Raw genomic sequence first — 24,931 nt, forward strand, 5'->3', positions numbered from 1 at the left:
ACACACATTATTTAGATCTGCTTAATATAAACATTTACACCTGACCTAATGAAAAACAATGTTCTTGATAATCATCACCAATAAAATCACAAGCTCATGTTCACTTAAATAAGACCACAAAACAGAGACGGTCTTTTGTAATGCAGCTTTATTCAGCAGGATAGTTTTCACTATCAAGTAATTTTACATTTTTCAACATCAGTTGGAGCTGTGACTAAAGTCACTACATCTCAAAGACTTCATGTTTACTCATCCAATTATTTCTTGCTTTGCAAAGCACAAAGATATAGCTCAAACTATGTCTTCAAAATCAAGAACAGACTCAGTCTTGATGGTATCGCCTCAATTCATCATCGGCCACCTCATCTTGGGATTTTCCCCATATGCGTCTGCCTCCAAGTCTATACCAAGTTAAAGAATTGGGAAAAAATAGAGAGGTATCAGTTAGTTAAATTATCAACAGAGGTCAATCAACAGAATCTTGATTGACAAAAATTTTAATAATAGTAAAACATAAATGATAGAAATTCACTTATTTCAGCTTCTGAAATGTGTCGACTTGCTTCTTCACCCTCTATTAAATCATCAATTTAAATGGATTGGACAAAATAAGGTACTTGAAGACATCAACTTGGGATCTGGTTAATACTGATGCTTGCTATGTTTGACAGGTTTGAGGCATTTCACAAAGTCTTGTTATTTCTTTTTTATTTGTCTGTTTGAAATCAATAGAAAATATTCAGTAAGACTCACAGTGGAGCTTGAGGTCCCACAGGGACAAAAAGATGAAAATGAGATAAACATTAGTATAATATTATCACATTTGAAAATATTTACATTTAGAACAGTAATGATGCTCTCTTTACTTAGTTTAGGTTTATTAGCTGAGATGCCAGGACAGAAAATGTACTTTTTTTGTGTTTGAGCCTCACATGTTTGTAATGACAATGCTTGATGTTTCCTAAGAAAGGAAGTTATTTATCAGTTTTATCAGCAAAAGAAGAAAAAACAAGGTATTTCAAAACTCACACAATGGCTGATCGAACAGTTGGACTCAAGTCCAAGATGGTGAATCATCACTTGTTTCTTTGATAGGAGAGAACAGAGAAACAATGGTGAATCTCGCATCATGTGCTCACTGATATCACATGTGGGTGTGATATGCTCCAGGCTGAAGGAGTGTGTGTGTGTGTGTGTGTGTGTGTGAGTGTGTGTGTCACGTGATGCCAAGTTAGAGAAGATGGTTAGTTTCATACAAAGACCCTCAGTCTGTGTGACACATAATTCAACTAACATCAAATTAGCCATGTAGCAAAGCACCAGTACCAGTACCAATAACCTAACTACACAGAGATCACAATAACACCCAATCAGTGAACAAACACATAGATTGAACCCATGTGCATTACATCAACAAGAGTTAAAAAGTCCTGTGCTTAGCCGTGTTATGCTATGCTGTCTGCTATCTAGGCCCAGTTCAACGTTACCAGTCTTTGAAGAAAAGGTGTTGGTGGTTCCTTGGCTGATGAGCCAAGCAGGTAAAGGTTGTAATTCCAATGTTGAACAATGCTGTTCTTGCTGTGCAAGGTCTGATGAAAGACAGTGGATGGAGGAAACTGGTTGCTCCTTTCCTTTGCAAGGATAGCAGCTCGGTGCTAACTTGCTTCATGTTCCTTGGATTGTGTAATTAGCTGGTAAGCTTTGCATTGCAGCTGCTGGCTCTAACTAAGCTAGGATACTAACAGGAACTCGTGCCACCGCTGTGAGGAGAAGTTCTTTAGACCTGCTGGAAATGCAGTTGGCAGCTCTCAGCAGCTGTTAGGCCCAGAAGAATCCAGGAGAAGAGAACTTGAGGGCAGGCAGCCCCGTAGGGAACGATGTGGGGAAGAGAGAGAACAAAGGAAGGAGCTGGAGTTTTGACTTTCTGGTGAAAGGGGGGTCTGACAACCTGAACCAATACTAGCTCAAAACTGAATTTGCACCTAGTTGTGAAGACCCACAATGAACTACTTCATCTGTGGGTCCCAACATTAGCTGAGATGCCAGGACAGAAAATGTACTTTTTTTTTGTTTGAGCCTCACATGTTTGTAATGACAATGCATTATGTTTCCTAAGAAAGGAAGTGATTCATCAGTTTTATCAGCAAAAGAAGAATAAACAAGGTATTTCAAAACTCAAGGGGAATAAAAGTCAACTTCCTCTTTGTGAAGTTAAAAGAAATATACAGTATATAAGTTTATTGCTAAGTCTTGTAACATAACAGTACATTCTGAAATTAAATATAAGCTAGAGACCATCTTGCATTGGTAGGCTCGTAAACATGTTCACGTTTCGACCCATGACTACGCATTAGTGATTACTACATTGTCACAGGAGTACTGGGCACTCGTGGCTTGGACCACATCCATCTTTGAACTCGGCCTTCATTTTATTCTCATCTACACACCTGAGAAGTTTCATGACTGCATCTAACACAGTTGTGATGCTATCGTGTTAGCACAGTCTGCCCACAGACAGACAGGCAGACATATTGAAAATAATGACAGTTGTATTTGAGCAGATGGGGATGATTGGAACTGGGTTACACTGACCCACAACTTAAAATGTGAAACAGTTAATCACCAACAATGACTTTTGCTGTTTTCTATTTCATAAATTCCACAAGCTCACACTATTATAAAGTGGCCAGTTGTATCGTCTAATGTAATGGTAGCACTGCAGCAACAGCTAAAAGATTTAAAGCACTATTTGTAAGAAAAGCAGATTTGTGAGTCTCATTCCCAACTCATCAAGTACTGACACTTTGGGATGTAGGTTCGGTTGGCCGCCATCCCAAAGTGTCAGTATTTGACGACTTGGAATAAAGACTCAAAATAATTACTTTTCCGACAAATCGGATTTTTAAAGACAATGATAAAAATAATTTCTTACTGCTAAAGGTCCTCCCAACATTTGATGGATCCAGCTTCTCAATTGTGGGTGTTAGCTGATTTTTTTTTTACTCATTTTACAAAATAGTACCTTGAATGTCTTTGTCTATTTTGGAAACAGCCAACAGTACGAATGCTATTTAGTTTTAGTTTTAGTTTTATTTATTTTGCACAATTAAAAAAAGAAAAATACACAAAGAATGACAAAGAATACAAATAACATACAGTGCAGGGAGAGGCAGAAAACCCAGTGGGCTTATTTGAAGCCTCCACCTAAATAATGTTAAAATTTCACAATGTTATAAGGAAACACAAAATTAACATACAAAAAATCATATGACTACATAAAAGTGATAACAAGCTAATAGTAACAAATTATATATAATAACAACAAAATAATAACATCAATGTAAAAGCAGAGAATGTGAGTGTGTAAATGTATGAGTGTGTGTGTGTGTGTGTGTGTGTGTCCGTGAAGGGAATATTGGTTTATACACCTAATTTATTAATTCCTAGAGCATGTGTGAATCAAAGTAAAACACGAAGACATGGACAACAATACATAAAATCATTTAACAACAGTTAAATGATCTTTTAAGTTTCTTTTGTAGCATTTTATAGAGGAACAGTTTTTTGCCAGATGGGAAAAGCCATTCCATAATTTGGTACCCCTAAATCTTATTGAAAATTGACCTCTGCAAGTAAGAAATTTAGGAGGATGAAGATCTGAAGATTGATAAGTTGAATAGTAATGGACCTGTGAATTTGCTTTAAAGTAAGTCTTGAAATGCTCAGGAATATTCCCTTCACTTGAATGTATCTTATTAATAAAAACACATATTTGAGAAATATTGATATCGTAAATAGTAAGAATTTGTAGTTTTTGAAATAGAGGAGCAGATGAGATGTGTGACTCTGATCGAGTTGCAATTCTAACAAAATGTTTCTGGAGGACCAAGATTTTGTAGAGAGTAGTAGGAAAAGTGAAGTGTATGGGCTGTCGTCCTCAAAAGGTGTCAGCGTGTAGTATGTTGATAAAAGAAATTCTGCGGAGGCAAGGCTGGGTAAATATGACAGAGCAATCTTTATTGAAACAGATCTCAAGCCAGCGTCCGAACCAGAGTGTGCACTCCCTGGTATTCTCAAATCTCGGCAAAGTAATGCCCAAAATGCTTTGCCCTCTGCTCTATCAGAACTCCTCTCTGACCCTCAGTCTTAGGAGATCAACCAAAATCACCCCCGTTCTCTGGTGTGCAGGTCCTTTTTAGAGTTCATTTGCTCATGCCCGCCTGTTTTCTCTAATTGTTTGCTTTTGGGACACTGAGAGCCCTTCTATCCTGTGGGAAAAGAATAGGTCTACATAACATCTCTCTCTCAAGGGAATATGTGTACGTGGAGGTGTGTGTGTGACTATATTGATGTTATCTAAAGTTGACCTGCTAGTCTCTCTATACTTAGATGAAAATGTATACATCGAATCAATCTTGAACCTCTGAACTGGTCAGTCCTAAGTGTGGGCCTCTTCCTTTAGCTATTCTCTGACGCACACTACAGGACTAATATGTTGTTCTCCTGGACATGAGACCTCTACCTTGTCCCCTTCCCACATTTACTTAAAGGGAAGCATCTGGTCCTGTCCCATCCTGTCCTGCCACTCAGAGCTCAGGAGGTATAAGAAACACTCAGACACTACAAAAGTACTCGCCCAAACTATATTACAATATGAAAGATAGGGATAAATTAAACTGTAATAAAGAGTAAGGAGACAGTTTGTGGTGACAAGATGACTGACCCTCCTTATTTATTTTTCTGCTAACCCAGTCAGTTTGTTCTCTCCAACTCAAATCTTCATCAACAATAATTCCCAGGAATCTTGTAGATGACACTTGAGGTATCTCAACAGACTCAACTGTAATTTTAGATAAATCCTTAGAATATGATTTTTTGCCACTGAAAATGATAAAGTTAGATTTTTTTATATTCAAAGATAATTTATTTAATCTGAACCATGCAGCGTAGGCAGTTAAACCAACATTAGCATCCTTAATCAGTGAACTGAAATTTGAATGAGAGAGAACTAGAGTTGTATCATCTGCAAACATTATTGGAGAAAGGACATTGGAGACATTAGACAAATCATTAATATATATGAGGAATAATAATGGTCCCAGAATGGATCCCTGCGGAACCCCACAGAGTAGTCTGGCTTTGTTGGAATAACAACCCTTAACACAAACAAACTGTCTTCTGTTGGAAACATAATTTTTTAACCATTTTACCGTAGTGTCATGAAAACCGTATTTATACATCTTTTCCAGTAAAATATTATGATTTACTGTATCAAAAGCTTTTGAAAAGTCTATGAAAATACTACAAGTAAATTCATTATTTTCAAGTGCAGAAGTTACTTTGTCAACCAGGTGAAGCAGAGCCATATAAGTGGAGTGTTTTTTCCGGAAACCATAGTGGTGTTTGTAAAGAATTGAATTAGAATCTAAATGAAAAAGAATCCTTTTGTATATAATTTTTTCTAATATTTTTGAAAAACATGGCAAAATAGATATGGGTCTATAGTTATTAAAACAACATGGATCATCAGCTTTAAACAGAGGAATAACTTTGGCAACTTTTAAATCCTCTGGTACAACGCCTGTTTTCAAGGACAGAGAAAATATGTGAGCAAGTGGCTGCAGTATTGACTGTTTTACCTGTTTGACAAGGAATGCAGTAATATTGTCATGAACAGCTGAAAAGTGTTTTTAGTTCATCAATTATGTCACTTATTTCTTGGATATCAGGGGACTTAAAAGAAATAATAGGAAAATGTCTCGGAATAAAATCCAGTGGCTTACCATGACATGCAGATATTTTGTTAGCTAATTCATAACCAATATTAACAAAAAAATCACTACATTTTTGAGCTATATCGAAAGGATTTTTCAGATAATTTTCACCATCCAAAAAGACTGAAGGTAGCTATGGGACAGTTTTTTCTCTTTGCAACAACTGATTTGTTACTTTCCACGTGGTTTTAATATCCTTTGAACACCTCTTACATTTTTCACTGGAATATTTCTTTTTTGCAGATCTAATGGAATGAATATATTTATTTCTATAGGATTTATAAATACCATGAATAAGAGGAGTGTCAGGCCTAGGCTTGGAAGGAGGACTCAGGAGCAGAATTAGGACAATTAGAGCAGGCTTTTATTGTGAAATTTGTTTTCTTTACTTGAACTCTTAAGCAAGGTGACAAACAAATAGGCTATAAATCACAATATCTAATCTGCAGGCTGAGAAAACAAGAAACAGCACAACAACAAAATGAGGCAAAACAACCTCAAAGAAAAAGGATAAGGAAACAGAAAATCACTCCTGAGGAGGCAAAGAAAAGGACTAAGAACTAAACTACTCTGGCTCACTCGGCTATGAAAACTTATAACAAAAAATCACTCCAATCGGAAGAAGAAGAAAAGGCTATAAACATAAATTACTCTCTCGACTGACTATGAAAATGAATGAAACAAAAGAGGCACTTCACCGGAGGCAAACAAATGGCTATGAACTAGACTTTAAATACGCTGAGAAAAATTACAAACAAAAGTCACTCACTTAAGAGGATCAAGAAAAGAAATACAAACTTTGATTCTTGGCGTGAACAACACTGTGAATGAGAGCTGGGGTGCGTGACGAATACAACACTCTGGCACAGAACAAAGGGAGACGCAGACTATAAGACACATCAGGTAAGGGAACACAGGTGGAAACAATTAGGGATTAGGGGCGACGTCAGACTGGTGGTACATGAGGAATGGCAAGTGACCTGAAATGAGAGGAGAGTTACTTTTCAAAATAAAATAGGAAGTTCACAAGACACAAAACCCAGGACAAGACACCCCTCACCGCAGTGTGACAAGGAGTAGGATTTGAGACATATTTTCAGTATAGTTTATTCTTTTTCCTCAACAGCTTCAACAAATCAACCGTAAACCAAAGCTTATTGAAGTCTTGACTGTATTTCCTGGTAGAACTTCCAATTGGAAAACATTCATTAAAATTAAAGCTAATAACTTTCATAAAATGTTGATATGCAAACTCAGCATTATTTTCCTCATATAGGTCATCCCAAGAAATACTGGCAAGCTTGTCTTTAAATTTTGAAATATTTGACTTGCTCATAATTCTTCTGTGCATTGTTTTCTTGGTATGTTTAGCTCTATTAACCTTGATTAGAGAGTACTGGAATATGGGAAAATGGTCTGACAAGTCTAAATAATAGACCCCAGATTTCATTCATTCACTCAAAGAGTTAGTTAAGATGTTATCAATCAAAGTTGCTGAATTGTCTTTAACTCGTGTAGATGTATAAATAAGAGGGAAAAAGTAACTAGAATAAAGAATATTGAGAAAATCCCCAGTAAGGGTATCTGATTTATATTTAAAGAGATTTATATTGAAATCTCCTAAAATGTAACAGAGTTTATCCTCATTGTTTATCAGATTAAGAGAATTTGACAAACTTTCATTAAAATCTTTGATGATAGAGTCAGGTGGGCGATAAATAACACCAACAACAACATTCTTTCCACCAGAGACACCAGAGAGCTCTACAAAAACAGATTCTACCTCAGCCCCATCAGACTTTAGAGAGAGATCATCCCTAATTTTAAATTCATAGTCACCATTGATAAACAGAGATACTCCGCCTCCCGATCTATTCTCTCTTACGTAGTGAACCGAATTATATTTAGGTAATTTAAAAATGTCTCTAGAGTCCTCTGTAAGCCATGTTTCTGATAAAGCAATAACAGAAAAATCGTGTTTAAGTGAAGATAGATAATGAATGAATTTGTCATAGTTGCTGGAAAGACTTCTTATATTCAGATGAAAAGTAGAGAATATATTAGGAGGCATAGAAACACACAAGTCATTAAACTGAGTGTCATTATAAAAACTACAAATGTTAGAGGCATCAAATGATGAAAAAAAATGTAGGTCTGGGTCAACATCAAAATTGTAAGAGTCAATAGTTGAGGGATCAAAGGGCTTAAAAATCTGGCCTTCAAAATCAGGTTTGTTGTAGTCCATAGTGTGTGTAAGGAATAATGTCCTGTAGGTATATAGTTAAATAATCAAAATACTAAAAAATGTCTAATGGTGGAGATTAATGAGCCAAACTCTGAGCGTTTTTACACAATGATCATCTTGTTTCTTATAAAATTGTTATTTTGACCGTTTTTCTGATGCTTTATAGACCAAATGATTCATCTATTGATGGAGGAAATGCCAGAATTGAATAATTTCCAAAGTGCTGCTTTACCAGAGACACAAGTACATTGAGAAACAGAAAGAAATAGGAAGAGTGTTCATTTAATAAAGTGATCACCAACACACATTATTTAGATCTACTTAATATAAACATTTACCTCTGACTTAATGAAAAACAATGTTCTTGATAATCATCACCAATAAAATGACAAGCACATGTTCACTTAAATAATACCACAAAACAGAGATGGTCTTTTGTAATGCAGCTTTATTCAGCAGGATAGTTTTCACTATCAAGCAATTTTACATTTTTCAACATCAGTTGGAGCTGTGACTAAAGTCACTACATCTCAAGGGCTTCATGTTTACTAATCCAATTATTTCTTGCTTTGCAAAGCAGAAAGATATAGCTCAAACTATATCTTCAAAATCAAGAACATACTCAGTCTTGATAGTATAGCTTCCATTTGTCGTCAACCACTTCATCTTCGGGTGTTCTACATGTGCAATCGCAGTTTAATCTATTCTGGGATCTTTCCACACTGTTTGCATACCAAGTTAGAGAAGGGGGAACAAAAGAGAGGAATCAGTTAGTTAAATTATCAACAGAGGTCGATCAACAGAATCTTAATTGACAAATATTCAATAATTGAATAATTTTGCAATAATTTTTAAAGCAAAATCTGACAGAAATTCACTGATTCCAGCTTCTGAAATGTGTCGACTTGCTTCTTTACCCTCTATTATATCATCGTGAATTTAGATGGGTTGGACAAAGTAAGGTACTTGAAGACATCAACTTGGGATCTGGTAAATACTGATGCTTGCTATGTTTGATAGGTTTGAGGCATTTCACAGACTTTTTATTTCTTTTATTTGACTGTTTGAAATCAACAGAAAATATTCAGTAATACTTACGTTGGAGGTGGAGGTGGAGGTGGAGGTGGAGGTGTAGGTGGAGGTGGAGGTGGAAGTGGAAGTCCTACAGGGGAAAAAAAATGAAAATGACATAAATAAACATCAGTATATTATTATCATATTTGAACATCTTTGCATTTAGAACATTAATGATGCTCTCTTTACTTAGTTTTAGGTTTATTATCTGAGATGCCAGGACTAAATAAAACATTTTAGCTAAACACAGAACTAAATGAAGTTGTATGTAGTCAGTTAGTACAGTCAAGTGTGATTTGTTGATCTCAGACTAAAGTAGCCTGCTGTTTGTGTAAATCAGAGGTCAATCTGTTAACATCAACACAGTATGTAGGAACACTTGTGACTTGCCGCCTCTTTTGCCACCACTGCAATTACTGCCAGCGCCGCGACAACCACCAGTTTGAGGGGCACTCTCCCCGGGTTCAGCCATGAGGACGACCAGCGTCAACACCACAAAGATCATAACACACTTCATCCTGAGGAACAAATCACAGTGGCCACATCCAGAATCATTCACTGCCTTCATTCTCCAGTGTCAAAGCTCATCACATCTCATCTAAAAGACTTTGCATTTATTAAAGTAACATCAGGATTAAATTGACTGCTCACCTTTCCACAGCTTGTTTGTCAGAACCAAAAAAAAACTGGTGTCACAGAATGCAAAGTGAGCACTGTGAGATCTAGAGGTGATGTGTACGTCTTTGCTGAGCAGTCGTGAGTTACCCGTCTCTTTATAAGGATGGAGACGGAATAATCTTATCCAGTCATTCTGTATTTCTCAATGTGTTTTGCAATGTTGAGTTCTCCACATGGACGACAAGATGTTGATCTAATCTCACTTTGTCATGACGGGACATTTCACTGTCCTCACAGTCACACAAAGTTACACAACACTACTTATCATCCCCCGGCTCTATGGCCTCACAAAATGTGACCATAAGAAGTTCTGTCCTATAACTGTTTATATGACTAAAAAGACAATGCATGATGTTTTTGCTAAGACAAGAAGCAATTTATTTATATCAGCAAAATATCATCATTTAAAACAACAGGCACAAAACAGAGACAGCCTTTTTGTAATGCACCTTTTTATTCAGCAGGAATGTTTTCAACATCAAGCAATTTTACATTTTTCTAAATCAATGGGAGCTGTTCCTGAGATCACAACACACATCTCAAGGGCTTCATGTTTACCCATCCAATTATTTCTTGCTTTGCAATGCACAAAGATATAGCTGAATCAATGTTTTCAAAAAGGCCACTGTTCACTCAAAAGAGAAGCTGAGACTGATCGTTGTCCACTGTAGGTGGGGGTCTTTCCACTCTTCTTTACCAAGTTACAGAAGAGAAAAACAAAACATTAGATCTGAAAAAAGTAGTCAAATTATCAACAGAGAGTCAAAAATACAGCTTGATGCTTTTGCTAAAAGTCACAGTGACACTGACTAACAGCCAGACAACAGCAGCCTGCCACACAACGCAAATACACATGACTGCATGACTTTAAAGCCACTGCATGTGTTTGAATGTTGCTTAACTGGACCTCCTTTCAAATCAGTGTGGACGTGTACAAACTGACTGACACCTCCCTTGTCCTCCTGTTAGGTTGGGACAACTTTCCCTGTGATCATTTTTTTTAGCACTTTAAGTTCTGAGGACATCATAGAAGTCAACTTACACCTGACTGAAGGTCTTATCAACCACATCAATTAGAGACACCTGTGTGGATGGACAAAGAGTGTCATCTGTACTAGAGCTGCAGAGATGAGCTGGTTACTCACCACTGAGTTTTTTTTGTCAAATTTCAAGCAAAATGTGATGATTGCAGCTTGTCAAATGAAGGAATTAGCTATTTTTTCCTCATTTTACATTTTAATACCTTGAATGTCTTTGTCTCTTTTGGAAACAGTACGAATGTCATTTACACAATGATCATCTTGTTTCACATAAAATTGTTATTTTGACTGTTGTTCTGATGCTTTATAGACCAAATGATTCATCTATTGATGGAGGAAATGCCAGAATTGAATCATTTCCAAAGTGCTGCTTTACCAGAGACACAAGTACATTCAGAAACAGAAAGAAATAGGAAGAGTGTTCATTTAATAAACTGATCACACCAACACACACATTATTTAGATCTACTTAATATAAACATTTACCTCTGACTTAATGAAAAACAATGTTCTTGATCATCATCACCAATAAAATTACAAGCACATGTTCACTTAAATAACACCACAAAACAGAGACGGTCTTTTGTAATGCAGCTTTATTCAGCAGGATAGTTTTCACTATCAAGCAATTTTAAATTTTTCAACATCAGTTGGAGCTGTGACTAAAGTCACTACATCTCAAAGACTTCATGTTTACTCATCCAATTATTTCTTGCTTTGCAAAGCACAAAGATATAACTCAAACTATATCTTCAAAATCAAGAACAGACTCAGTCTTGATCGTATCGCCTCAATTTATCGTCGGCCACTTCATCTTGGGATCTTTCCACACTGTTTGCATACCAAGTTAGAGAAGGGGGAACAAAAGAGAGGAATCAGTTAGTTAAATTATCAACAGAGGTCGATCAACAGAATCTTAATTGTCAAATATTCAATAATTGAATAATTTTGCAATCATTTTTCAAGCAAAATCTGACAGAAATTCACTGATTCCAGCTTCTGAAATGTGTCGACTTGCTTCTTTACCCTCTATTATATCACCTTGACTTTAAATGGGTTGGACAAAATAAGGTAATTGAAGACATCAACTTGGGATCTGGTTAATACTGATGCTTTCTATGTTTGACAGGTTTGAGGCATTTCACAAAGTCTTTTTATGTCTTTTATTCGTCTGTTTGAAATCAACAGAAAATATTCAGTAATACTTACCTTTTACGTCCGTTTCCTAAAGGGACAAAAAGATGAAAATGACATAAATAAACATTAGTATAATATTATCACATTTGAAAATCTTTACATTTAGAACATTGATGCTCTCTTTACTAGTATAAGGTTTATTATCTGAGATGCCAGGACTACATAAAAGATTTTAGCTAAACACAGAACTAAATGAAGTTGTATGTAGTCAGTTAGTACAGTCAAGTGTGATTTGTTGATCTCAGAATAAAGTAGCCTGCTGTTTGTGTAAATCAGAGGTCAATCTCTTAACATCAACACAGTTTTTAGGAACACTTGTGACTTGCCGCCTCCACTGCCACCACCGCAATTACTGTTAGCGCCGCCACAGCCTCCAGTTTGAGGAGCACTCTCCCCGGGTTCAGCCATGAGGACGACCAGCGTCAACACCAGAAAGATCATAACACACTTCATCCTGAGGAACAAATCACAATGGCCACATCCAGAATCATTCACTGCCTTCATTCACCAGTGTCAAAGCTTATCACATCTCATCTAAAAGACTTTGCATTTATTAAAGTAACATCAGGATTAAATTGACTGCTCACCTTTCCACAGCTTGTTTGTCAGAACCAAAAAAAAAACTGGTGTCACAGACAGCAAAGTGAGCACTGTGAGATCTAGAGGTGATGTGGACGTCTTTGCTGAGCAGTCGTGAGTTACCCGTCTCTTTATAAGGATGGAGATGGAATAATCTTATCCAGTCATTCTGTATTTCTCAATGTGTTTTTCAAAGTCAAGTTCTGCACATGGATGACAAGATGTTGATCTAATCTCACTTTGTCATGACGGGACATTTTACTGTCCTCACAGTCACACAAAGTTACACAACACTACTTATCATCCCCCGGCTCTTGGCCTCACAAAATGTGACCATTAGAAGTTCTGTCCTATAACTGTTTATATGACTAAAAAGACAATGCATGATGTTTTTGCTAAGACAAGAAGTAATTTATTTGTTATATCAGCAAAATATCATCATTTAAAACAACAGGCACAAAACAGAGACAGCCTTTTTGTAAAGCACCTTTTTATTGAGCAGGAATGTTTTCAACATCAAGCAATTTTACATTTTTCTAAATCAATGGGAGCTGTTCCTGAGATCACAACACACATCTCAAGGGCTTCATGTTAACCCATCCAATTATTTCTTGCTTTGCAAAGCACAAAGATGTAGCTGAATCAATATTTTCAAAAAGAACACTGTTCACTCAAAAGAGCCGTCATTATGAAGCTGAGACTGATCGTTGTCCACTGTAGGTGGGGATCTTTCCACTCTTCTTTACCAAGTTACAGAAGAGAAAAACAAAACATTAGATCTGAAAAAATAACAGACAGAGAGAGTCAAAAATGCAGCTTGATGCTTTTGTTAAAAGTGACCAAACATCTCAGACTTCACACAGTTGAGCAACCTTGATACAATGTTTGGCGGGGAGTCTTGTTCTGACTGACACCTCCCTCGTCCTCCTGTTAGGTTGGGACAACTTTACCTGTGATCATTTTTATTAGCACATTAAGTTCTGAGGACATCATAGAAGTCAACTAACACCTGACTGAAGGTCTTATCAACCACATCAATTACAGACACCTGTGTGGATGGACAAAGAGTGTCATCTGTACTAGAGCTGCAGAGATTAGCTGGTTACTCACCACTGAGTTTTTTTGTCAAATTTCAAGCAAAAATGCCAAATGAAGGAATTAGCTATTTTTTCCTCCTTTTCAAGGCCGTAACCGTGGTATAGATATTGGGGGGTCCAAATTTGATCCCTTCCCCGGATATTATTTTCTGTGTGTCCTCTCCCTATATCATGCCTGTGGCTGTCCCTCTCTCTCTCTCTCTGTGCTGCCTGCAGTGTGACCAGATACCATTATTGTACCAGAGGAACAATGACTGATCCTAATGATCATTTTAATTTGATGCATTGAATATTCTGCTTATATTGCTGCTAGTGTTATTAGCTTTAACCTTACCAAGCCTGTTTAAGTGCCAATTGAATTTTAAAACCAACACACACACACAGTTCAAATGGACCCCTTTTAAAAGTTTCTCCCCCCACCAGAATTTAGCCTAACTTTGGAGCATTATTCAGCCCATTTTCCGACAAGCGATCATGCCATGGTTGGTACCAATGGATGCCTTATATATATTCTAGTTTCATATGATATCTGTATTTTTATTCGAGCTTTAATACTGAGACATTTAAACGCGATAATTGTTTCACATTCATTAAAAATTAGCACTCTCGTTTTGACCATAGCACTACTTTTTAGGTGTCTAGTTGCTTACCGTCTGAAAAAAAAAGGCGAATGTGTCACGGGTATGGTAAGGACCCAAAAGCAGCACAGGCAGACGGGATATCAGTTGGTAGTGACCTTTATTTATCACTGGAGTCTTTAACAGTTTATACAGTGACAGGGTGAAAAGTCTTGGCTCACAGTGATCTGCGAGATCTGAGAAGGAGTGAGCCTGGCGTCGCTGACTGAAGGCAAAGCCAACAACAGGTGGATTACCTAGCAGGCAGACAGGTCCAGTGGTGAGCTGTGTAGCCACAGAGCCGAGCAGGTGTGTAACCAGGAGGGAATAGGCGAAACTCGTGGTCGAAGACAGAAGGCTGAGGTAATATCCAGGGCAGAGACGAGGTCGGCAACAGGTGATCAGTCCGGGGAAAAACGCTGGAAAGTCAGGAATAACACAAGAACTATCTGGCACTGAAGCAGAGACAGTTGCAGGCTTAAATGCAGCCAGGGCTGTCACAGGTGTGGAGAGTTGGCCTGATGAGGAGGTGTGGCTGACTGGCAGAGTGGAGCAGAGACAGGTGAGTGGAATGATACCAGCAGACAGGAGATGAGCAGACTGTGACAGAATGTCCGCCTGTTGGTCCTGCTTTTTCCACTTTGGTGCTACTCCCTCCATTTGTTTATATGCCCATGACCACCAGTGACAGTCGGACTGAGCGGTTTTTCAAACGAAGCCGGCGTTTACGGGTGCAACCAAGTGTACAGTCGGGAGGGGGGTGGTCACACAGTTTTGTTTTCCTTGTTTTTCCTAAATTGAAAATAAATCGGAAATAACAAGAGACGGATCCACTTACAGCCAGGGTTCATAAAAGGAGGACATATCATATGTCACATATTTAGATATATTATTGGGGGGGACAGATTGGTATTTTCCCAAGCCAGGAGTGCTGTGACGGCCCCTGCCTAACTGTGTGATATTTGGGTGTTGTGGACAAGTTACTGTGTGGTACTGTTTCTCTTTAAAGGTGTTGAGGAGGACGTAGCAGTAGCCAGCCATATCACTACTGAGTAGTCATGGGACACGTCCCCCCCAAAGTATATGGTAGTTATGCCCATGCTCCTTTTACTTTTTAATACCTTAAATGTCTTTGTCTATTTTGGAAACAGCCAACAGTACAAATGTCATTTACACAATGATCATCTTGGCTCTCATAAAATTGTTATTTTGACCGTTTTTCTGATGCTTTATAGCCCAAATGATTCATCTATTGATGGAGGAAATGCCAGAATTGAATCATTTCCAAAGTGCTGCTTTACCAGAGACACAAGTACATTCAGAAACAGAAAGAAATAGGAAGAGTGTTCATTTAATAAACTGATCACACCAACACACACATTATTTAGATTTGCTTAATATAAACATTTACATCTGACTGGTTAATTTAGTACAGGCAGGTGTGATTTGTTGATCACAGACTAAAGTAGCCTGCTGTTTGTGTAAATCAGAGGACAATCTGTTAACATCAGCACAGTATGTATGTACAGTTGTGACTTAAATGTTCCTGGGCGTAATATTGAGCCTGTAGGATTCCTGAGCCGGGTACGAAAATAACGACAATAATGTAATGTAATGACAATGCATGATGTTTCCTAAGTAAGGAAGTGATTTATCAGTTTCATCAGCAACTGAAGAACAAACAAGGTATTTCAGAACTGAGAGGTAAAAAGGTCAACTTCCTCTTTGTAGAATTAAAAGAAATATACAGTATATAAGTTTATTGTTAAGTCTTGTAACATAACAGTACAATCTGAAATGAAATGTAAACTAGAGACCATCTTGTGATGGCAGGCCCGTAAACATGATCACCTTCGGACCCATGACTACTCAGTAGTGATATGGCTGGCTACTGCTACGTCCCCCTCAACACCTTCAAAGAGAAACAGTACCACACAGTAACTTGTCCACAACACCCAAATATCAAGCAGTTAGGCAGGGGCCATCACAGCACTCGTGGCTCGGACCACATCCATCTTTGAACTCGGCCTTCATTTTGTTCTCATCTACACACCTGAGATGTTTTATGGCTGCATCTAACACAGTTGTGATGCTATCCTATTGTCTTTGCGTTTATTAAAATAACATCAGGATTAAATTGACTTCTCACCTTTCCACAGCTTGTTTGTCAGAACCAAAACAAAAACTGGTGTCACAGACAGCAGGATGGAGATGGAATAATCTTATCCAGTCATTCTGTATTTCTCAATGTGTTTTTCAAAGTCAAGTTCTCCACATGGACGACAAGATGTTGATCTAATCTCACTTTGTCATGACGGGACATTTCACTGTCCTCACAGTCACACAAAGTTACACAACACTACTTATCATCCCCTGGCTCTATGGCCTCACAAAATGTGACCATTAGAAGTTCTGTCCTATAACTGTTTATATGACTAAAAAGACAATGCATGATGTTTTTGCTAAGACAAGAAGTAATTTATTTGTTATATCAGCAAAATATCATCATCTAAAACAACAGGCACAAAACAGAGACAGCTTATTTGTAGTGCACCTTTTAATTGAGCAGGAATGTTTTCAACATCAATCAATTTTACATTTTTCTAAATCAATGGGAGCTGTTCCTGAGATCACAACACACATCTCAAGGGCTTCATGTTTACCCATCCAATTATTTCTTGCTTTGCAAAGCACAAAGATGTAGCTGAATCAATATTTTCAAAAAGAACATTGTTCACTCAAAAGAGCCGTCATTATAAAGCTGAGACTGATCGTTGTCCACTGTAAGTGGGGATCTTTCCACTCTTCTTTACCAAGTTACAGAAGAGAAAAACAAAACATTAGATCAGAAAAAAGTAGTCAAATTATCAACAGAGAGGGTCAAAAATACAGCTTGATGCTTTTGTTAAAAGTCACAGTGACACTGACTAACAGCAAGACAACAGCAGCCTGCCACACAATGCAAATACACATGACTGCACGACTTTAAAGCCACTGCATGTGTTTGAATGTTGCTTAATTGGACCTCCTTTCAAACCGGTGTGGACGTGTACAAACTGACTGACACCTCCCTCATCCTCCTGTTAGGTTGGGACAACTTTCCCTGTGATCATTTTTATTAGCACTTTAAGTTCTGAGGACATCATAGAAGTCAACTTACACCTGACTGAAGGTCTTATCAACCACATCAATTAGAGACACCTGTGTGGATGGACAAAGAGTGTCATCTGTACTAGAGCTGCAGAGATTAGCTGGTTACTCACCACTGAGTTTTTTTGTCAAATTTCAAGCAAAATGTGATGATTGCAGCTTGTCAAATGAAGGAATTAGCTATTTTTCCCTCATTTTACATTTTAATACCTTAAATGTCTTTGTCTCTTTTGGAAACAGCAAACAGTACGAATGTCATTTACACAATGATCATCTTGGCTCTCATAAAATTGTTATTTTGACTGTTTTTCTGATGCTTTATAGACCAAATGATTCATCTATTGATGGAGGAAATGCCAGAAGACACAAGTACATTCAGAAACAGAAAGAAATAGGAAGAGTGTTCATTTAATAAACTGATCCCACCAACACACATTATTTAGATCTGCTTAATATAAACATTTACATCTGTCTTAATGAAAAACAATGTTCTTGATCATCATCACCAATAAAATTACAAGCACATGTTCACTTAAATAATACCACAAAACAGAGACGGTCTTTTGTAATGCAGCTTTATTCAGCAGGATAGTTTTCACTATCAAGCAATTTTACATTTTTCAACATCAGTTGGAGCTGTGACTAAAGTCACTACATCTCAAAGACTTCATGTTTACTCATCCAATTATTTCTTGCTTTGCAAAGCACAAAGATATAGCTCAAACTATATCTTCAAAATCAAGAACAGACTCAGTCTTGATCGTATCGCCTCAATTTGTCGTCGGCCACTTCATCTTGGGATCTTTCCACACTGTTTGCATACCAAGTTAGAGAAGGGGGAACAAAAGAGAGGAATCAGTTAGTTAAATTATCAACAGAGGTTGATCAACAGAATCTTAATTGACAAATATTCAATAATTGAATAATTTTGCAATAATTTTTCAAGCAAAATCTGACAGAAATTCACTGATTCCAGCTTCTGAAATGTGTCGACTTGCTTCTTTACCCTCTATTATATCATCGTGAATTTAAATGGGTTGGACAAAATAAGGTAATTGAAGACATCATCTTGGGATCTGGTTAATACTGATGCTTTCTATGTTTGACAGGTTTGAGGCATTTCACAGACTTTTTATTTCTTTTATTCGTCTGTTTGAAATCAACAGAAAATATTCAGTAATACTTACCTTTTACGTCCGTTTCCTAAAGGGACAAAAAGATGAAAATGACATAAATAAACATTAGCATAATATTATCACATTTGAAAATCTTTACATTTAGAACATTAATGATGCTCTCTTTACTAGTATAAGGTTTATTATCTGAGATGCCAGGACTACATAAAAGATTTTAGCTAAACACAGAACTAAATGAAGTTGTATGTAGTCAGTTAGTACAGTCAAGTGTGATTTGTTGATCTCAGACTAAAGTAGCCTGCTGTTTGTGTAAATCAGAGGTCAATCTGTTAACATCAACACAGTATGTAGGAACATTTGTGACTTGCCGCCTCCTTTGCCACCACCGCAATTACTGTTAGCGCCACTACAACCGCCAGTTTGAGGAGCACTCTCCCCGGGTTCAGCCATGAGGACGACCAGCGTCAACACCAGAAAGATCATAACACACTTCATCCTGAGGAACAAATCACAATGGCCACATCCAGAATCATTCACTGCCTTCATTCACCAGTGTCAAAGCTCATCACATCTCATCTAAAAGACTTTGCATTTATTAAAGTAACATCAGGATTAAATTGACTTCTCACCTTTCCACAGCTTGTTTGTCAGAACCAAAAAAAAACTGGTGTCACAGACAGCAAAGTGAGCACTGTGAGATCTAGAGGTGATGTGGACGTCTTTGCTGAGCAGTCGTGAGTTACCCGTCTCTTTATAAGGATGGAGACGGAATAATCTTATCCAGTCATTCTGTATTTCTCAATGTGTTTTTCAAAGTCAAGTTCTCCACATGGATGACAAGATGTTGATCTAATCTCACTTTGTCATGACAGGACATTTCACTGTCCTCACAGTCGCACAAAGTTACACAACACTACTTATCATTCCCCGGCTCTATGGCCTCACAAAATGTGACCATTAGAAGTTCTGTCCTATAACTGTTTATATGACTAAAAAGACAATGCATGATGTTTTTGCTAAGACAAGAAGTAATTTATTTGTTATATCAGCAAAATATCATCATTTAAAACAACAGGCACAAAACAGAGACAGCCTTTTTGTAAAGCACCTTTTTATTGAGCAGGAATGTTTTCAACATCAAGCAATTTTACATTTTTCTAAATCAATGGGAGCTGTTCCTGAGATCACAACACACATCTCAAGGGCTTCATGTTAACCCATCCAATTATTTCTTGCTTTGCAAAGCACAAAGATGTAGCTGAATCAATATTTTCAAAAAGAACACTGTTCACTCAAAAGAGCCGTCATTATGAAGCTGAGACTGATCGTTGTCCACTGTAGGTGGGGATCTTTCCACTCTTCTTTACCAAGTTACAGAAGAGAAAAACAAAACATTAGATCTGAAAAAATAACAGACAGAGAGAGTCAAAAATGCAGCTTGATGCTTTTGTTAAAAGTGACCAAAAACATCTCAGACTTCACACAGTTGAGCAACCTAGATACAATGTTTGGCAGAGAGTCTTGTTCCGACTGACACCTCCCTCGTCCTCCTGTTAGGTTGGGACAACTTTACCTGTGATCATTTTTATTAGCACATTAAGTTCTGAGGACATCATAGAAGTCAACTAACACCTGACTGAAGGTCTTATCAACCACATCAATTACAGACACCTGTGTGGATGGACAAAGAGTGTCATCTGTACTAGAGCTGCAGAGATTAGCTGGTTACTCACCACTGAGTTTTTTTTGGTCAAATTTCAAGCAAAAATGCCAAAAGTGTGATGATTGCAGCTTGTCAAATGAAGGAATTAGCTATTTTTTCCTCCTTTTCAAGGGCGTAACCGTGGTATAGATATTGGGGGGTCCAAATTTGAGCCCTTCCCCGGATATTATTTTCTGTGTGTCCTCTCCCTATATCATGCCTGTGACTGTCCCTCTCTCTGTCTCTCTGTGCTGCCTGCATTGTGAGCAGATACCATTATTGCACCAGAGGAACAATGACTGATCCTAATGATCATTTTAATTTGATGCGTTAAGTATTCTGCTTTTATTGCTGCTAGTGTTATTTGCTTTAACCTTACCAAGCCTGTTTAAGTGCCAATTGAATTTTAAAACCATCAATCACACACACACTCACACGACACAGGGGGGAGATGGAGAAAAAAGAACAGCACACACAAATGATACAGAGTTCAAATGGACCCCTTTTAAAAGTTTTTCCCCACCAGAATTTAGCCTAAATTTGGAGCATTATTCAGCCCATTTTCCGACAAGCGATCATGCCATGGTTGGTACCAATGGATGCCTTATATATTATAGTTTCATATGATATCTGTATTTTTATTCTAGCTTTAATACTCAGACATTTAAACACAATAATTGTTTCACATTCATTAAAAAATTAGCACTCTCGTTTTGACCATAGCACTACTTTTTAGGTGTCTAGTTGCTTACCGTCTGAAAAAAAGGCGAATGTCCGCCTGTTGGTCCTGCTTTTTCTGCTTTGGTGCTACTCCCTCCATTTGTTTATATGCCCATGACCACGAGTGACAGTCGGACTGAGCGATTTTTCAAACGAAGCCGGCGTTTACGGGTGCAACCAAGTGTACAGTCGGGAGGGGGGTGGTCACACAGTTTTGTTTTCCTTGTTTTTCCTAAATTGAAAATAAATCGGAAATAACAAGAGACGGATCCACTTACAGCCAGGGTTCATAAAAGGAGGACATATCATATGTCACATATTTAGATATATTATTGGGGGGGACAGATTGGTATTTTCCCAAGCCAGGAGTGCTGTGAAGGCCCCTGCCTAACTGTGTGATATTTGGGTGTTGTGGACAAGTTACTGTGTGGTACTGTTTCTCTTTAAAGGTGTTAAGGAGGACGTAGCAGTAGCCAGCCATATCACTACTGAGTAGTCATGGGACACGTCCCCCCCAAAGTATATGGTAGTTATGCCCATGCTCCTTTTACTTTTTAATACCTTAAATGTCTTTGTCTATTTTGGAAACAGCCAACAGTACAAATGTCATGTACACAATGATTATCTTGGCTCTCATAAAATTGTTATTTTGACCGTTTTTCTGATGCTTTATAACCCAAATGATTCATCTATTGATGGAGGAAATGCCAGAATTGCATCATTTCCAAAGTGCTGCTTTACCAGAGACACAAGTACATTCAGAAACAGAAAGAAATAGGAAGAGTGTTCATTTAATAAACTGATCACACCAACACACACATTATTTAGATTTGCTTAATATAAACATTTACATCTGACTGGTTAATTTAGTACAGGCAGGTGTGATTTGTTGATCACAGACTAAAGTAGCCTGCTGTTTGTGTAAATCACAGGACAATCTGTTAACATCAACACAGTATGTATGTACATTTGTGACTTAAATGTTCTTGGGCGTAATATTGAGCCTGTAGGATTCCTGAGCCGGGTACGAAAATAACGACAATAATGTAATGTAATGACAATGCATGATGTTTCCTAAGTAAGGAAGTGATTTATCAGTTTCATCAGCAACTGAAGAACAAACAAGGTAATTCAGAACTGAGAGGTAAAAAGGTCAACTTCCTCTTTGTAGAATTAAAAGAAATATACAGTATATAAGTTTATTGTTAAGTCTTGTAACATAACAGTACAATCTGAAATGAAATGTAAACTAGAGACCATCTTGTGATGGCAGGCCCGTAAACATGATCACCTTCGGACCCATGACTACTCAGTAGTGATATGGCTGGCTACTGCTACGTCCTCCTCAACACCTTCAAAGAGAAACAGTACCACACAGTAACTTGTCCACAACACCCAAATATCAAGCAGTTAGGCAGGGGCCGTCACAGCACTCGTGGCTCGGACCACATCCATCTTTGAACTCGGCCTTCATTTTGTTCTCATCTACACACCTGAGATGTTTTATGGCTGCATCTAACACAGTTGTGATGCTATCCTATTGTCTTTGCGTTTATTAAAATAACATCAGGATTAAATTGACTTCTCACCTTTCCACAGCTTGTTTGTCAGAACCAAAACAAAAACTGGTGTCACAGACAGCAGGATGGAGATGGAATAATCTTATCCAGTCATTCTGTATTTCTCAATGTGTTTTGCAATGTCGAGTTCTCCACATGGACGACAAGATGTTGATCTAATCTCACTTTGTCATGACGGGACATTTCACTGTCCTCACAGTCACACAAAGTTACACAACACTACTTATCATCCCCCGGCTCTATGGCCTCACAAAATGTGACCATTAGAAGTTCTGTCCTATAACTGTTTATATGACTAAAAAGACAATGCATGATGTTTTTGCTAAGACAAGAAGTAATTTATTTGTTATATCAGCAAAATATCATCATTTAAAACAACAGGCACAAAACAGAGACAGCTTATTTGTAGTGCACCTTTTTATTGAGCAGGAATGTTTTCAACATCAATCAATTTTACATTTTTCTAAATCAATGGCAGCTGTTCCTGAGATCACAACGCACATCTCAAGGGCTTTTTTTTTTACGCATCCAATTATTTCTTGCTCTGCAAAGCACAAAGATGTAGCTGAATCAATATTTTCAAAAAGAACACTGTTCACTCAAAAGAGCCGTCATTATGAAGCTGAGACTGATCGTTGTCCACTGTAGGTGGGGGTCTTTCCACTCTTCTTTACCAAGTTACAGAAGAGAAAAACAAAACATTAGATCTGAAAAAAGTAGTCAAATTAGCAACAGAGAGTCAAAAATACAGCTTGATGCTTTTGCTAAAAGTCACAGTGACACTGACTAACAGCCAGACAACAGCAGCCTGCCACACAACGCAAATACACATGACTGCACGACTTTAAAGCCACTGCATGTGTTTGAATGTTGCTTAACTGGACCTCCTGTCAAACCGGTGTGGACGTGTACAAACTGACTGACACCTCCCTCATCCTCCTGTTAGGTTGGGACAACTTTCCCTGTGATCATTTTTATTAGCACATTAAGTTCTGAGGACATCATAGAAGTCAACTTACACCTGACTGAAGGTCTTATCAACCACATCAATTACAGACACCTGTGTGGATGGACAAAGAGTGTCATCTGTACTAGAGCTGCAGAGATTAGCTGGTTACTCACCACTGAGTTTTTTTGTCAAACTTCAAGCAAAATGTGATGATTGCAGCTTGTCAAATGAAGGAATTAGCTATTTTTTCCTCATTTTACATTTTAATACCTCGAATGTCTTTGTCTCTTTTGGAAACAGCAAACAGTACGAATGTCATTTACACAATGATCATCTTGTTTCTCATAAAATTGTTATTTTGACTGTTTTTCTGATGCTTTATAGACCAAATGATTCATCTATTGATGGAGGAAATGCCAGAATTGAATCATTTCCAAAGTGCTGCTTTACCAGAGACACAAGTACATTCAGAAACAGAAAGAAATAGGAAGAGTGTTCATTTAATAAACTGATCACACCAACACACATTATTTAGATCTGCTTAATATAAACATTTACATCTGTCTTAATGAAAAACAATGTTCTTGATCATCATCACCAATAAAATTACAAGCACATGTTCACTTAAATAATACCACAAAACAGAGACGGTCTTTTGTAATGCAGCTTTATTCAGCGGGATAGTTTTCACTATCAAGCAATTTTACATTTTTCAACATCAGTTAGAGCTGTGACTAAAGTCACTACATCTCAAAGACTTCATGTTTACTCATCCAATTATTTCTTGCTTTGCAAAGCACAAAGATATAGCTCAAACTATATCTTCAAAATCAAGAACAGACTCAGTCTTGATCGTAAAGCCTCAATTTGTCGTCGGCCACTTCATCTTGGGATCTTTCCACACTGTTTGCATACCAAGTTAGAGAAGGGGGAACAAAAGAGAGGAATCAGTTAGTTAAATTATCAACAGAGGTCGATCAACAGAATCTTAATTGACAAATATTCAATAATTGAATAATTTTGCAATAATTTTTCAAGCAAAATCTGACAGAAATTCACTGATTCCAGCTTCTGAAATATGTCGACTTGCTTCTTTACCCTCTATTATATCATCGTGAATTTAAATGGGTTGGACAAAATAAGGTAATTGAAGACATCATCTTGGGATCCGGTTAATACTGATGCTTTCTATGTTTGACAGGTTTGAGGCATTTCACAAAGACTTTTTATTTCTTTTATTCGTCTGTTTGAAATCAACAGAAAATATTCAGTAATACTTACCTTTTACGTCCGTTTCCTAAAGGGACAAAAAGATGAAAATGACATAAATAAACATTAGTATAATATTATCACATTTGAAAATCTTTACATTTAGAACATTAATGATGCTCTC

General features: G+C 37.4%; 2 long non-coding RNA genes across 2 annotated transcripts; both read right to left on the reverse strand.

Annotated features, from left to right (window-relative positions):
- Window positions 1–11,389: 11,389 nt before the first annotated feature.
- LOC141018151 (uncharacterized) lies at window positions 11,390–12,693 on the reverse strand. The gene is made up of 4 exons (XR_012180701.1): window positions 12,596–12,693; window positions 12,335–12,462; window positions 12,021–12,036; window positions 11,390–11,642 (listed from the first exon to the last, which is right to left on the reverse strand). It is a non-coding gene; the product is annotated as an uncharacterized lncRNA (long non-coding RNA).
- Window positions 12,694–18,012: 5,319 nt separating this feature from the next.
- LOC141018131 (uncharacterized) lies at window positions 18,013–19,315 on the reverse strand. The gene is made up of 4 exons (XR_012180699.1): window positions 19,217–19,315; window positions 18,956–19,083; window positions 18,639–18,654; window positions 18,013–18,262 (listed from the first exon to the last, which is right to left on the reverse strand). It is a non-coding gene; the product is annotated as an uncharacterized lncRNA (long non-coding RNA).
- Between the last annotated feature and the right edge of the window lie 5,616 nt (window positions 19,316–24,931).

The sequence above is a fragment of the Pagrus major genome, chromosome 22 (genome assembly GCF_040436345.1).
Source record: "Pagrus major chromosome 22, Pma_NU_1.0".
NCBI lineage: Eukaryota > Metazoa > Chordata > Actinopteri > Spariformes > Sparidae > Pagrus > Pagrus major.